We start from the raw sequence: 15,607 nt of genomic DNA on the forward strand, positions 1-15,607 counted from the left end.
TATTTCGAAAAGGTTATTAGAACATGAGAGCATGATAACTTTGGCGTGAAACGAATAGAAAACAAAGTTTTTCTTCTCTGGCTTTACCGAAAATGAAGACAGTAATGTAAATTTAGAGACTGATATGACTGTGTTCAAAATGCATTTCCACGTAAAGTTCTCAAAAAAATACGATAGTAGTTTGAGTTTGATTTGTGTGCTTGTTTTTTCATGTTTTTTTACTTTTTAAGGTTCACGCAAAGTGTCATATTGATCTAGGATTCTAAACGGAGTATGTTAAAATACGACGTACTGTACGTATTATCTGTCATAAGGAGGAGGTATATGAAATTCTGTGTTTAAACATTTAATTTTATGATGATATTATTTACCTGATTTTCAAACCTGTGGCAATTGTTAATCGCTACGTGCAACTTCATGATGATGTAAATATTCTATGCGTTACAAAAAATCCGAACCAACGCAGATGTAACATTGAACTACTGCTTTCTTAGGCAATAAGCCCACATAATTGCTTGAATGGATTCATCATTCTTTTTTTTAAGCTCATGTTGGGTGGCTAATAATACGAATGATATTTTAAATAGAAGAGTTTGTTATTTTGGGAAAATATTGGAATCTATAATATTTAAAATAAATGATCCGGGAATTAATGATGAATACTGCCACTAAAAAATAGTATCATGGCTCTGTAAGTAACCACTAAGTCCTTCCGTCTCAAGGACATTATCGTTGAATTTTACTCAGAAATTATTAATTAATTTATTCGTTAGACCAAATCCTGCTTGTTAGCATAGAGCCACGAAAATAAATATTTTCCGGTTTATCCGCTTCTTCTCATGAGAAAAAGTTCCTAGCTGACCGACACGTAAACAAGGGACGAAAATAAACAAAACCTGCTTCTCAGAAACCTATTCGTGCTGCGAGTGAGATTAACGTCTTACGAAGTTTCTGCCTAACCGCAAGGTCGCCGTTCGGATTCCGTTGAGGCCACGGTCATTTGCGGTTGAAAATTCCGTTCATAACCGCTGAACGACAATACCCGTCCTTTGTCACGAAAGTGTGTTATGTCAGCCCTGACTTCGAAACCAATTGTAATTCATAGTCACAATTTACTACTATTATCTTAACCGATCCTGATATAGTTTCAAAGCGTACGCGTTATATTTAGATAATTTGCAAATAAATTCCTGTATTCTGTACGTAGGGTGTAGATGTGTAAAGTAGTTAAGTCGTACTCACTATTTTGAGAGATATGAGATATCACAACCACAAAATAAACTCAGTGCCTTTAATTCTACCTACTTGGTTACACATTATTCTTGAGGCTAAAATGACTCTTCCCTAAAATGACATGCTTGACAGACTCGAGCCTGTGAGAGAGTTGACCACTTTCTATGAGAGATTACAATGATATGAAATATTTTATGCAAAGCTGGACATGGAATTAAAATTAGTAAACATTACAAATTGGTCCACTTAAGCTCGCACTTCTCCAACTTTTTACGGTTGTTCTTTATATTTTAACTAAGGCAAATAACATCAGCATTGAAAACTATTGTTTACCATTTACAATTACTGCAAATTTATACATAGTCATACTTACTGTTTTTACCCCAAATATTTTCATTTCACCCAAATGGCATGATTTAGAAGAAGGTAAAAGTAGGAATGAGGAAAAGGTGTCAGTGGCTTTACTAAGCAAAAACAATTAGGCTACAGCTAATTTGATTATGTTTTGATCAAGCCCTCTGCCTTGACTAGATCATCCTAAAATGAGGCGTCATGGTTGATGTGTATTATAATTTGTATTCTCTATGAAAATTAATTAAACTTTTAAATGTTACACTAAAGGAACTCAATGATATTTATAAACAAATTATGCTGAAATTCTAAACTATCGAAATCTCTTCTCCTTCTAAATTAATTAAAAATAAAATATTCGAATATTAAATAAAATCATGCGAATTCGTATAATAAATGACGGAGCAGCTGTCTTAATACAAATCGAGCAAAGAAATTCAACCCCAACATTTAAACTTCAAGCAGAAGTTTGATAAAATAAAATTTGAAAGTACCTCGTTGTTTAAATTAATAGTCTTGAGGGTGATCTTGACATAAACTTCTCCAATGTTTCATTTAATTACAATTCCTTTATTAAGGAAACAAATATAACTAGTATCTTCTACATTCTAGTTAGTATAAACTTTAATTTCCGCTTCATCATGCAACACGGATTTTGATAGTAACTGCTTCATTTGTTTGGCATTCATTTATTCGCAGCTTCTCCCGTTCTTATGAGGTCCTTCATAAGAAGGTAGTCACACGACTCGGATATACTGGAAACAAGGGCGAACGAAATATAAAATCTTTTCACGGCCTCGTGGCGAGGTATAAACTGCATTCCCGCAAAGGCCATTGAGTAGAAGGGCGAGGCAGATGCAATCCGACTGTGAGACGCCTAGCGAGAGATGATGTCAGGATTATCGGCTTACAGCGTCCGGCGGGCAATGGAAGCGACATCAGTAAGCCAAATTATTTTTCACGGACTCGGTATTGAGGCTTTTAAGCTGGGTAGCATCCATATCCGATGCGATTTTGTGACACTTGCTCTGGGCCAATTCCGGTTTTTCCTGCCTCATCTTACCGAACCGTGCGTCTACTCCTTCATATGTGCGCAAACAGACCCCTCACGTACATCTTTAAATGAAAGCACCATTGAGATGCTATTTGGAGTGATAAAATTCGTCCCAGGAATCATTAAATTTTCGGGATTCAAAAGGATTCTTAAAAAATATGATCAAATGAAAACGAAAAATATCTACACCTGATATATTTAATAGCCATGTATTTATTAACAACTTCTAATTAGTGTGATGAGAGCGTATGGGAAAACGTTGGAAAATTTAGTCTAGGGAATGGGTATGTAGATTTTGTTGATATATATAACGGCATGTAATATTGAACCATGAAGAAGAATCTTGTGAAGAATTTATGAACATACCAGCCTGAAAATGTTGCTAATGATATTTCTAGTAAAGACCAATAAAAACCAGACCAGTTCATGGGTTGATACGCATTTAATTTGGGTCGATTGTTCCTATTCAATGTTTTCATGTATTCTATCGAATTCAATGTAAAATTAAGGATGATATTAATGCAATCCCATGGGACTTCAAAATTTTACCTAAAACTTAAATAAATTCAAATACTTCTGGTCATTCACTGACTCGGCTATCGCAAGGTATTTCCCCTGAATCGCATTTCAGATCCTTCCATGGATGGTGAAAGGATTTGTAAATAGAGGAGACAATGTATTACACTGGCACCATGAAATTTATCTCCGTAATCTCCGGCTCAAACGTTTTCAGCTGTCTGATTGTGATTCAACCTTACTACGTAAGGTGGTTCCGACAGTCAATGTATTATTAAATGGTGTGCTAAATTTAGAAGCAGGTGCCCCTCGGTGACTATGCACTTTTGGCAGCGTATCGGATTTAATTTTCCTCGTCCATGCTCCATGCGAAGGACGGGGGGTCGAAAGGATATGTGCCCTCCTAACTACACGGTTGTTCGGCATGGATTGAAGAACACGGTGGGGCATTCAACAGCTGTCCGTAAAAAGGAGATAAAGGATTCGGATTTTTAAATTTTTCATGAATTGGTGAATTTAAATCCGAGGGCATCGGTCATAGGTCGTACAGGCTCGCACTTTCCTTGAAACAAAACAATCGGCAAAAATTGTATATCCTTTTATGGTAAAAATATCATGTTAAAAATTAGCCATTTGTAATTATTCATTTCAAAGACCACAGGGTTAGCTCTAAAATAGATAAAATACGTGTTTCGATTCATATAATGCCTTAAACATAGCTCTGGTGTTAGTTTTCCGATTTCTACATAGTTTAAACCATATTGGGAATCGGGGATAGGCAAAAAATTGACTTCGGAGCAATACACAGGCGTACGGTACAATAAAAACCTGCATATCTGAAAGCGTAAGTTAATTAAAAATCTACAATTTTATATAGGAAATAACCAGGAAAAATTTGAACCCTATTGTTGTGCATAGGGCAAAAAGAGTTCGCGCCGATGATTAATTTCTTTCCTAGAGAAACAGTTAAATTACTCGAGAATGTGATACGCAAAACTGCTGCCCTTTTTTGACAGTATTTCGATTCTCAAGAATCTGAACAAGTTAAAAAATGTAAAGATATTCGAAGAAAATGAAATTGTGGTCAATAAGGTAAATAGCTCCACAAAAAAAGCTATTTTCCAAATTTTCATCCTGAGTTAAGGCGTGGACCCAAGCGTAGATATGCGTTTAAAACGAAACGATACATGACAGTAAAATTCACTTGGTAACTTTTGGAAGTCATAGTGTTGATTATATGGGCATGCTTGGTGAGGGTATTGATGATGTCGTGGCTGATAACTTCATCTTTCTTTTGGATAATTATGTAATCGCTTGCCTTATACAGGGGAAACATTCCGCGTTCTCAAGACAGTGTGGAAGTTTCAATATTCTCCAAATGCAGCAACAAGTCGATCAGTCTTCACGACGATTCCCATCATTCTGCTCGAGTGATTGGCGGAACCGTTGAACTTCAATAATCGAGGACGAGAGCGTTGCCCCCGTTTCCTTTATTTCACAGGGGGAGAATCAACCAACCGCGGGCCGCTTAGTGTCTGCCCGAAGCTAAGGAGCGGTCTTTAGACTATCTATCCCATTAGTGATTCTCCAGCTGCAGCAAAAGCATGCAATCTTTCATTCAAGTGAAGCAGATTAAGTGACTGAATTTATTTCGATAGTATATGTACAGGAAATAATCGAACACCACTGAGGGTGTTAAAATCTTGATATGGTATTTTCCTTATATATATATATAGTTTAGAAGGCACCTAGTAAAGCTAGTGGACTGGTTTACACTTGCATATCAAAATTGGAACTGAGTCAGGTGCACTATTAACAGAACACGACTATTGTAAGAGATGCAATTTTAAATAAGACTCCGAATTTACACGAAAAAAAAGAAACATTTATATTTGCCTTCAAAACAGTTCTTAAGACACATTGAATTCTCGATCAAACAAAATGAGATTGGCGCGTACCATTATTTCATAAAGATTAATTATTACAATTGAAAACCAAAGACTAATTCGCAGTGCGAAATCGCAAGAGGGTCGTCCCATCCAAATATAATCGTATTACTCTACCACCCGCGACCCTGGGTGAATTGTAACGTTACCATTTTCATGCATTTCTCTACATAGGACTCGAAATATCGCTCGGTGTGTGTTTCATTCCACCCTACTTTCACTACCTACCCGGAGGTCAAAACAGTTTTCTCATTCCCATTCAGGCGACCAAAGGCTCGTTTGTGATTCCATCGTCGACTGCCATCGAGTAAATGTGCGTGCGCTCGTGAGCGAGAGAGAGAAATTGCGAGTGTGCGCCCGCTAAGAATTTCGTAATAGCGAAAGGACTCGGCTAACGCGATCAAAGAATAAGTGATATCGTTCGAGTGGGTCACCACTGGAAGGGTAGGGATGAAGGTGATTAGAGAAATTCAGAGCTCCAGCTGATCCAGAATTGATGAATTCCGAACAGTATTGAGAGAAATGAGAATTATATTCCATTAGAACATTTACATCGTCAAGTTTTAGTTCTTCTAGAGCCTTATTCTGATTTGTATCAGAAATGATTTAAATAACATAATTTAAGCTTAGCATATTATAACAGTGCCATGAATCGACAAAAATGATTCCTACCATGAAATATGAAGCTTATTTCCGACCCTCATATTTGTTTGGATTCTGATGCGTTACTACAGTAGATTCCCATCCTGGGGGCAATAGCCCAATTTTCTCACTTGTTTACTTTTAATTGATGTTTCCATACATACTTTGCCGAGAACACAGAAAGTGCTTTAATTCGAGCGTATGTTACGCCACTGAAGATATCCCAGTTATTTTAAAGAGCAAGCCTTTACCGTTGGTCTGTTTTCACTATCTGTTGATTTAATTCTTGGCTAAACCCATATTTAAGCGCTTACATTCTTGGTATAACTTTTACTGCTCAACATTCTTAACTTTTGCGGATTACGACAGCAGTTTTACATCTATCAAATTAGATTAAAAAATCACTCTCGTTATTATGAGCGTTAAATTAAGAATTGATAAAGGTTTTCTTTGACAAAATTACCTGTAGGAGCTTATGATCAAAGAGGAAGTATTTGCTTTCCTAAATACGACATAAACATCCAAATTATTTGCAAAAAACATGTAAATTAGCCATGAAATAAGGTAGATATTATTTATTCAAATTATATTTATTACTTTTGAATCAGCAAGATCCTGGATTATTAGATCGTGATCGTGATTATTTAATATATCAGTCAAGTCCGAAATACATTAGTAACATTAGAGTAAAATATTCTCAATTTTCAAGGGTTGATTTAAATAATCAAAACATTTTCAGTAATCGTTGTTGTCACAAATAGCTTAAAGATGAATTCACTGAAACCCATTTCATCTGGACCACAAGTTGAGAAATAAAAGTAACCGACAATTGACGAGTTTTAGTTTAAGTCAGTTCAAAAATCTCTAAATCCATTTTTAAAATGTTTTAATTGACATAATCTTGCCTTCCTGTATATAGCCTATTGAATTAATGAGACTTGGGATGTTTAATTGATCTGCGATGTAATTAAACGATGAACTCCCTAAATCCTGGAGACGATTTACTTAAACCACAATGTAGACAGATGCATTTAGTATTATATTTTTCTCCAATAGGCGTACGTAAATTACCGTTCGAATGTTTATCATTTGACTAGTGAAATGCATTTTGGAATAAACACCAAGAACAACACTATAGTTTCTTAAAATCAAAGAATTAGTATTTTACAAAAAGTTAAGAAATATGGTTTAAATAATCCCAGTGAAGTCCTGAAAAAAATCCAAGATACAAGTCTACTTTCGAATATGTATTTCGAATATATCGAAAAGAAATTAATTAAATACTTGATCAGGTAGACATTAAACAAACTAGAATTGGGAATACGATGAAGAGAGGGTACAGTAATTATTGTAGAGCTAAGTATTTGCCTATCGTGATCTCTTAAAACTTACTGTCCCTCCCCTTCTTCCTCGCGGGAAATATTAACACGTTGTACGATGATGTAATCTCTGGTATGTGACATGCATATAAAAATGTCAAAAGTATGTGTAGACTGCCATGACTGCTTTTAAGTAAAATAACGGATTTTCTTTCATTGAAAGTCTGAATTAATTATTCCCCAGACTCTATGCCATTCGACGAAAATACCGACGTCAATGCTGCTTGTAGATCGTCATGCCTCTTGAATTGGTTGCAACCGTCTCCTTGGTACTCTCGTATTACGATCGTGCGAAAGGTATATGAGTAGAATTTCAGACAAATTTGGATAATGCCCCTAGGAAGGACTCGAATCTATTTAATCCCCTCCTTTCACCCACTACTGATCCAGTAGCATCTGCCTTCATTTGATTATACTTTAAGTACGATAAAATATTGGAAAAATTCCAATATTTCATCGTATGTATATCCCTTATTTATCGAAATAGGAATAACAATGAAAATATTAATTATCCAATAAATAAGCTGAATTGGATAATTAAATAGTTCCATGAATAAAGTTATTAAGCTGAAGTATGCTTTAAGTTAGATATTTAATTATTATTATTAAAGAGTTAAATCAATATAAATTTGCTATTCATCCGGAATACTCCATTCACATCGTTCAATTGTTTTTGTTTACTAGTGCCATACTCATGTCTTCTGATTTAAAAATATTTAGGGGTCAGCCAACAGCCAAACAGGATTTGACGTCAGATCACAATCGTTTACCCCTCTGACTATGAGGGGTAAATAATTTTCCTTTTTTGTTTGGTATTTCCATCTAAAATCTTGGGAAATCAATTTTAAGCGATAAAAAAATAGCATCAACGTTTACGATATTCACTTGCGACCACGGGGTTGGATCGTTGCGCGAAGGCTCTTTAACCCCTTAGGCAACGGTGGACTCAAACACTCCGCTATTCTGCGCTCGCTTCACCTAACCTATCCATCCCTTCGGTCGGTCAGCACGCGTCCGCTGCCCAAAGCACGCCACGCCCCCTCGCTCATGCTACTCTCCTCTCCCCGCACTCATCCTCCGTTGGGCTGCGAACCGCTCGGCATCGCGCATTACACCGTTGAAGAGGAATTCTCGTTCCCAGTAAGCGGCCGGCTTGTCGTCTCTCTTACGTGCATTTTCCCTTAAGGCAAACCGAGTAATCCCTCTTACTTAAAATACACTCCTACTTTTTATCCATAGATTTCTCCTCTTGCCCTTGGCTAGAGTTTATGGAGGAAGGTGTTGTCATAAAATGCTATATCTGTTTCTTTCTTGCCATAATAATTGTATTTAGCAGCAAAGTATCAGTCGCCTCGTAGAGGTGCATATGAAAATTCATCGCTATGAGGAACACGAGGGAAAATTTATTTAAAAAATTTGGAAGAAAATTTTAGCTTGGTATTTAAATAAATTTAAAAGTGTTTTTTAACGATGGCGTTATGCTATGAGCAGAGGATATGAACGACATCTTCCAAATACGTTCGTTATCTTTCCAAATTCCCATCATATCTAACGATAAAGCCATGAGTACAGATATTTCCTCGTACGAGCTCATCTAATTCAAAGGAGTGATTTAACTCACCGTGATTCCTCAAAAAGGAGGTGTTTTTGTAGATAAATGAGGCGATTGAATCATTCGCAGTGGGAAATGTTATTAGAAGAAACCATTCAAATTAACAGTATTTTCATGAGTTGTTAAGCCAATGAAAATATTTACAATGGAATGATGAAAGATCACAGTTTTGTTAAAATATATCGAGATTACAAGTTAAGCCATCTCACTTTCATTCAAGTTATCACGTAAATCAAGTCAGCTAGGTATATCGGGATAAATTTTTATACGCCTTCTGAACGACGCAATTCCCTGGGCTAATGGAAAGACTACATTCAAGCTTATTACTTCTTTGGACTCATAAAATTAAGATTTTGCAACATAATTCTTCGTTAATCTAGCTTATAGGTCCTCCCGGCGACCTCAGGTAAGGGCGCAGAATGTCCATACACTTATGCATATGCTAGAGAGTTATATAGAAGAAGGAATATCATGTAAGAAATGAGTCAATACATTCATGAAGGTCATTCTGAAATTCTTATTCCTTCAGCAGTCTTCCTCTTATAAAATCAATAGATATTTGATATTAATAAATATTTGATAAATATAATAAATAAGTTGTAAATATACTAGAACAAAAATAATGGAACTCATGGGGAAAGTATACAGTTAAGGCATCGTTCGTTCTCATAGTGACACAAGTACTGTATATTTGTGCCTTCCTAGCTCCCCTACATTGTCCTCGACGACTTCAAATTTTCCAACAACGCCGGAATGGCTTAGAAGATATTTATTTATATTAAAAAATACACAGTAAAATCGCTTGGTTTTCAAACTAATTATCTTAATTATGTGAAGGAACTAAAACCTACGGGTCTAAGTGCCAATCGCAGCGACGACATGATCGATGTCAAATGCGTCTCGTGTTCACTTTCCTAATGACCGCTCCGCTCAGTCCGTCCTGTTCGTTCTTAACGGTCCCGAGCTTCACTCTTAAGTCTTCATACCTCCAGTCCGTCGACCACCTTCCCCTCTGTCGACTACACCTCTGAGGAGAGATTCAATCGACAGTGGCATATGAAGCACGATGCTGGATACAAATGAATGAGGATATGCTTTGTTTCTTCATATGAAGGAATTATACGAGATTATAGCGGTCATAACATGATTACGTTACGAAGACTATATACTGAGACGGTGATGTAGTATTCTCCCGTAAATATAATGTCCTTGGAACCAGTCTGAGGTTTTCCATTCGGTAAATGACTGTAAGCAACTGAGAACGTAAAGTTTGAAAAAACATGGAAGTGCTAATAAACGGGTGGGTATACTCGATTTCGTTACGAACGTATCTCAGCAATGGAATAAAGGCCGTCCTACTAGAAGTAGTGCCGTGCATATTGCATCATTATTATTGCTGATTACTTTAAAGAAGATCATCCAATTTTCTCGATACTAGTCCATTATATGCTCTTTCAAAATGTATTTCAGACAATATTTACAACATAATAGATGAGGAGAAAATCACATGACGAATTTCGTTAATTTCAGAGAAAGGTTATTAAAAAGGAGCATACATAAATCGTTATAAAGTTTGAAACAGTTTAATTTCATAAGTAATGAAATTACAAAATGTAATTTCGTATTTATTTTCCATTTTTCAATGCAAAAGAGACAAAGTATTAAAACGGCTATGGTAACACTTCTTTTTCGCAAGTGGAAGCATTATTTAAACAAAACTAGAAATTTCAGTTATTTCCTGAGGAGCTTATAATTTTAACCTATTTTCCTGGGTCGATTTTTAAGTTTCTTCCTACTTTTTATGCTACTAGCATTTATTCGGTGACCTCGCTCAACGAAAGCGGAAGAAACACAACTACTTCCACCAATGATATTATTTTTTTGCACCCTCTTCCGAACATTCCCGTTACCAAAGATTTGAAAAAATGTACTCGAGTCGATCACTTCTGAGCACTAAATCCAAACGGTAAGAAACGGTTATGCCTCAAGTTATCGAGTCTTTATTGCGGTCGGTTTACAAATCTCGTCACGTTTCTTTCTTCTTTCTTTATTTGCCGCGTGAGGTGATCATTGGAACATTTATATGAACTTTTCATCAGTTTTGATTCACTCTTATTTGCCTTACGTTCTTTGTAGCGTTAAGGATTTCATTGTAATAGATTTTGATTTTTTAATTCGGCAGTTGACTCATAGAATCTCTGGAAATGCTTAATTTTTTTAATAATATAAATCTATAGGTCTTATATCCTTCTGTCAGTTCGTTCCTTCAGTATTAGGTATTCACATTGTTCGACGACTGGCCTCAAACTACTTGGCAATAACATCTCCATGTTCCAACCACCTTGGTTTTAAACTGAAGACTCCCAGGTTCGTCCGTATGACTAGACCGTGACCTGTTTGGCTTCTCTTGACCGATCTCCATCTATACAATGCCAAAACACGTCCTACATTTCCATAAAGGATGTTACTTGGTTTTGAATAAAAAATTCACCCAAGCTAAGGATTATTTTTTTGCCTGTGATTTTTTTCCTTTTGGTATTCAATGCCATATATACAATTAAATTAATTTGCCATATTGCTAAGGAAATTTCAAAAAAGGTTACAAATACTCGTAATTTTCACTCAAAGACATTTAAGACCAACTATATCTAAGGTGAATCTAATCCATTGTACCTTAGTGTACAAATACAATATGCACGCATCGCAGAGGACTTGTTATATGTGTAAGTCTGTTATTACTGAGTCACAGTGCAGGCAAAATAAAATATTCGCGAAATCATATCATCCTTTTCAACACGAAACATAATGATAATTCTACGTGGAGAAATGCTAACAGTAGGTTTTGTTATACCAGCTGTTCAACATTTTACAATGTGAATGTTTCATAATGTTCAACCAGAAAAAAAACGAAATATTGATGTTGCTTAGAAAAATACAAAGATATATTCGCATAACGCTCATATAAAAAAGCCTTCATTATTAATGTCCGCACATAATAACTATTGCGAAGATTAAATTGTACAATAAAAAAGTTAGAATTTCCAAAAAAATAACCAAGCTACTCACGATACTGTCACAGACTAATTCTACTCAGAAAATGTTCAGTTACGTGAATGCCTAATAGAAGTCTCGATTAGTTTCACCGTTTAATTGGCGATGTCATTAGTTATGCTCATTATTCATGTCCCATTCCTAATAGTCCCCACCGTTACCTCTCCGCACGTAACTAGGGTATGTCATCGGGCAGGTCTACTTCTCGTCACGCACAGTGCTTCCACAACCAACAACCCTGTAGTCCGTTCCTCCCCTATTTTTTACTTCTTTCCCGCCACTCATCAACCTCCTCGTGTCATGCATTTCAATTTCCTCCCCCTCGTTCGCTTTTCCACTTATATATCCATGCCACCCAGTTCCTACTTCGCCGCGCCATCCTACCTCTCCCACATTTTAACCTATGCCTTTATATAAATTCGACTCTGTTCTCCGAAAGAATACTAGCATTCTATAATTTTCCCACCACTCCTGTGAGAACAAGAAGATGGAAAATTTAATTCAAGATGAGTGCAAATAAGTATATTTCACAAAAGCCGAAAGGTGTATTAGGCATATCTCCTGGCACAATTTTCCATGGGTAAACACCAATTATTAGTAAAAAAAAAGAAATGTATCGATTCCATTAATTTCTTTTTTTAATAATGATTGGGGTTCACCTATGAAAAATTGTGCCAGCAGACATGCCTAATCCACTTTTCGGCTCTTGTGAAGTTTCCTTATTATTCCCGGGAATAATGCTTAAATATCTATTTGTGTAGACGTAATATTTTAGGAGTTTATTCGAGAATATCAAATGCCTTTACTAACGTGTGTTCAATAATTGCTGATAAGTCAGGAAAATTAAAAAAAACAATAACAAACATTTTTGGCTTGACCCTCGAGTATCAGTAAACCTAATCCAAACCTATCTTAATAACAGTAAGATTGAACTAATGGCATTTTATAAGGACTATATTATTAAAGATGAGCTTCAATCACAAAGTAATATTCCTATCGAGCCTGTATTTTGCACATTCAAGGACATGTGACAAGCCTGCTATTGACTAAAATGAAAGGAGAATTACTCTCCCCAAGAAATATATATTGCTGGAAAAGGACGCGTAAAAATGAATTTCACTATTCGTTTTCAACTCGTGTACAATTGCGTAGAGAAGACTCGTATTAGGAATTATTCTACCAGATTAAAGTTGTTGTCTTCGAGTGGTCAATTAACCACAAGAAACAGTATTTATATACATCAAATGAAACTCTATATGCGTTTTTGTCGCATTTATTTGTTGCTTACCCTGCAAATAAGAACAGTGTTCCCAAAAATTTAATTTTTATCTTCAATTCCATTGACATATCCGGCGGCTATAGGCGTCAGTATCTTGCGGTGAATCGAACGCAGTAGTAGACAACTTCAAAGGTAGGAAGAATTTTCGTATATGGATATAAATAATTATATTTTCTTTCCTTCTACCAATCAAATGAAAAATCATGTTAACTTGAAACTTATCGCACCAATTTAGAGACATCCACGAACCCTAGAGTTGACAATTGTATGCCCTCACCAAGTGCCTCGTGGTGACTTGCAGGGTAAGATGAACTCAGTCACACACATTTTTTGGGAAAGCAACAGATAGTGACGGAGAATACTTTCATCAATTCACACAATGCTTCATTTATGACCGTGGTTCTGAAGTAAAGGCTTTCATATCTGAAATGAAAAGCATTTCAGGCATAAAAAATTGTAAAACCAATATGGCTCTCGAATATACACATCGCGAACTATGAACCACTTTTAAGCATATTAGTCAATAAACGAAAATATCCTGACACCGGAAAAAAATATCGGGGTTTGATAAAAAGAATCGAACTCTTCCTAGTGAGCATATTTTATCCACGGAAAACACCTTCGGTGGAGACACATTTCCTCTCGTGTTTCCTCTGTTTTCATTTGCCGCAGCAGGTAACTCAACCCCCTCCCCTTCCTTCAACTTCCTACTCCACTTACTCGACTCCCTCCGTACATCCCTCTCCTCCCACATGAGACTGCTATCCCTAGAATGCGATTACGGGGGAGGTGGTAAGGTGGGAGGAACATTTTCCGATTCCTCGTCGCTTTCTCGAACAGTTCCACAACTCCTTAAGTGGACGACTCGAAGCGGACAAGGAGGCTGTGCGTTGTCCCCCGTCGTCCTCCTGCAATCCTCCTTCGCCTCGTCCATCCCCCCGATAACCCTCTTGTCTCACTCCACCCCATGACCGTTCCACGATTCCACTCCGCCGCGACGTCGTCCGGTCACCTCTCCCCTCTTTTGTACATGCCTGCATTCGACCTAAGATGTCGCCAGCCTCTGAGGCCCATGTCCACGGGGGAAATGATGCTATTCCGTCCCGAAGGTGCCAACCTTGTAGGAGCCGATTTGGAATGCATCCCAGTGGGGCATTACCTTCGAGCTAGGGTGTTATTATTCAAGTATAGGGAAGGATTTATTCCATAGACGTATAATGTCTTGAGGCCATGGCTTTTGTGGCCGCGATGCGGTTCTTGAAGCGAGACGGGGTTCCTCAATACCCTTAAGTAATGTGGATGATGGAAATTCCATTTAGTGTTCCCTTATGCTCTTCTATCGGTGGTTCGCCACTTTAACGAACATATATTTTACTTCTCTCAACTCCTCGAATCAAGCCATAAATAATGATTTAAGGAATTAACTTCGTACAAAAGTTTTCATAATATACTATGGAAATTTACTTTACATAACAAATACAAAGCCAACAAAGAAGGTAAACTGTTACTGATATAAAATCCCCTAATTCTTTGATAGTGATTCGAGGAAAAAATTGATTTATAACGTGACCTTCGAAGTTCATTATGGTAACATGGTCAAGAGACTGTAAACATTCGCTACTTGTGTGTGTGTTTCTAAGCTTTTTCGCATAATGTCTTCACCATATAGCTCCTCTCTACATTGCTTCCATCTCTCTTGAATCTTCCCTGATTCAAATTATATTTTTCCTGATTCATCTTTGGTTATTTGCAACTTCATAAAATTTATATATATATATATATATATATATATATATATATATATATATATATATATATAGTACAATACACAGTAACACACAATATAGAAACACAAAAAAAGAAGAACACTCACACGTTATTTCTTGATATTTCGACGGAAACAATCCGTCTTCCTCTGAAGATATTGTATATATATATGTATCGGTCAAGGAAATATTTTTGCACTTGTGATATGCACGGTTCCGCCTTCTCCACCTCTCCTGTCTTTTACATTTGTTCCTATCCATTGTTCCCTATTTCCTTGTTCTTATATCTTTATCCATGTGAATTTTTATATATATATATATATATATATATATATATATATATATATATAGTAGCGCATTAATATATATACAGACAAGCGCACACAGTTGCATTCATATCTATCTGAAAAGAAGTAGGGCGGTTGAAAGATGTACCAAAGAAAGGCGGGTGGAATGTAGGACGGTGTATTGCGAGAACAGTCAGAAGGTTGAGCCGGAAACGAGCTGTCTACATCTCATGTTCTTCATTTAGAGGTAGAAAGAGTCCAAGAACTGCACCCCAATATACCAAGGAGTGGAGATATGTCTCTAGGGAAAAACATGATGACACATTACTTGTACTACGTTTTCATGACCCATGAAAAGTAGCTAAGACACGTATACTGAAAAATTAAAGCGATTGATTACGCCACGAATGGAATTGCTAGACTCAAACAATGCGAATACTTCGTGAACGGGTAACTTGCACCATTTCGTAGAGAAAACAAGGAAATTACAT

The 15,607-nt window shown here is 36.5% G+C and overlaps 1 protein-coding gene across 1 annotated transcript in view; it reads left to right on the top strand.

The window, feature by feature from the left end:
* LOC139697489 (uncharacterized) overlaps positions 1-15,607 on the top strand; it is a 90,581-nt gene that overhangs the window by 2,053 nt on the left and 72,921 nt on the right. The gene's annotated exons all lie outside the window — the stretch shown is intronic.

The sequence above is a fragment of the Hetaerina americana genome, unplaced genomic scaffold (assembly GCF_022747635.1).
Source record: "Hetaerina americana unplaced genomic scaffold, ioHetAmer1.1.p SCAF_78, whole genome shotgun sequence".
Lineage (NCBI taxonomy): Eukaryota > Metazoa > Arthropoda > Insecta > Odonata > Calopterygidae > Hetaerina > Hetaerina americana.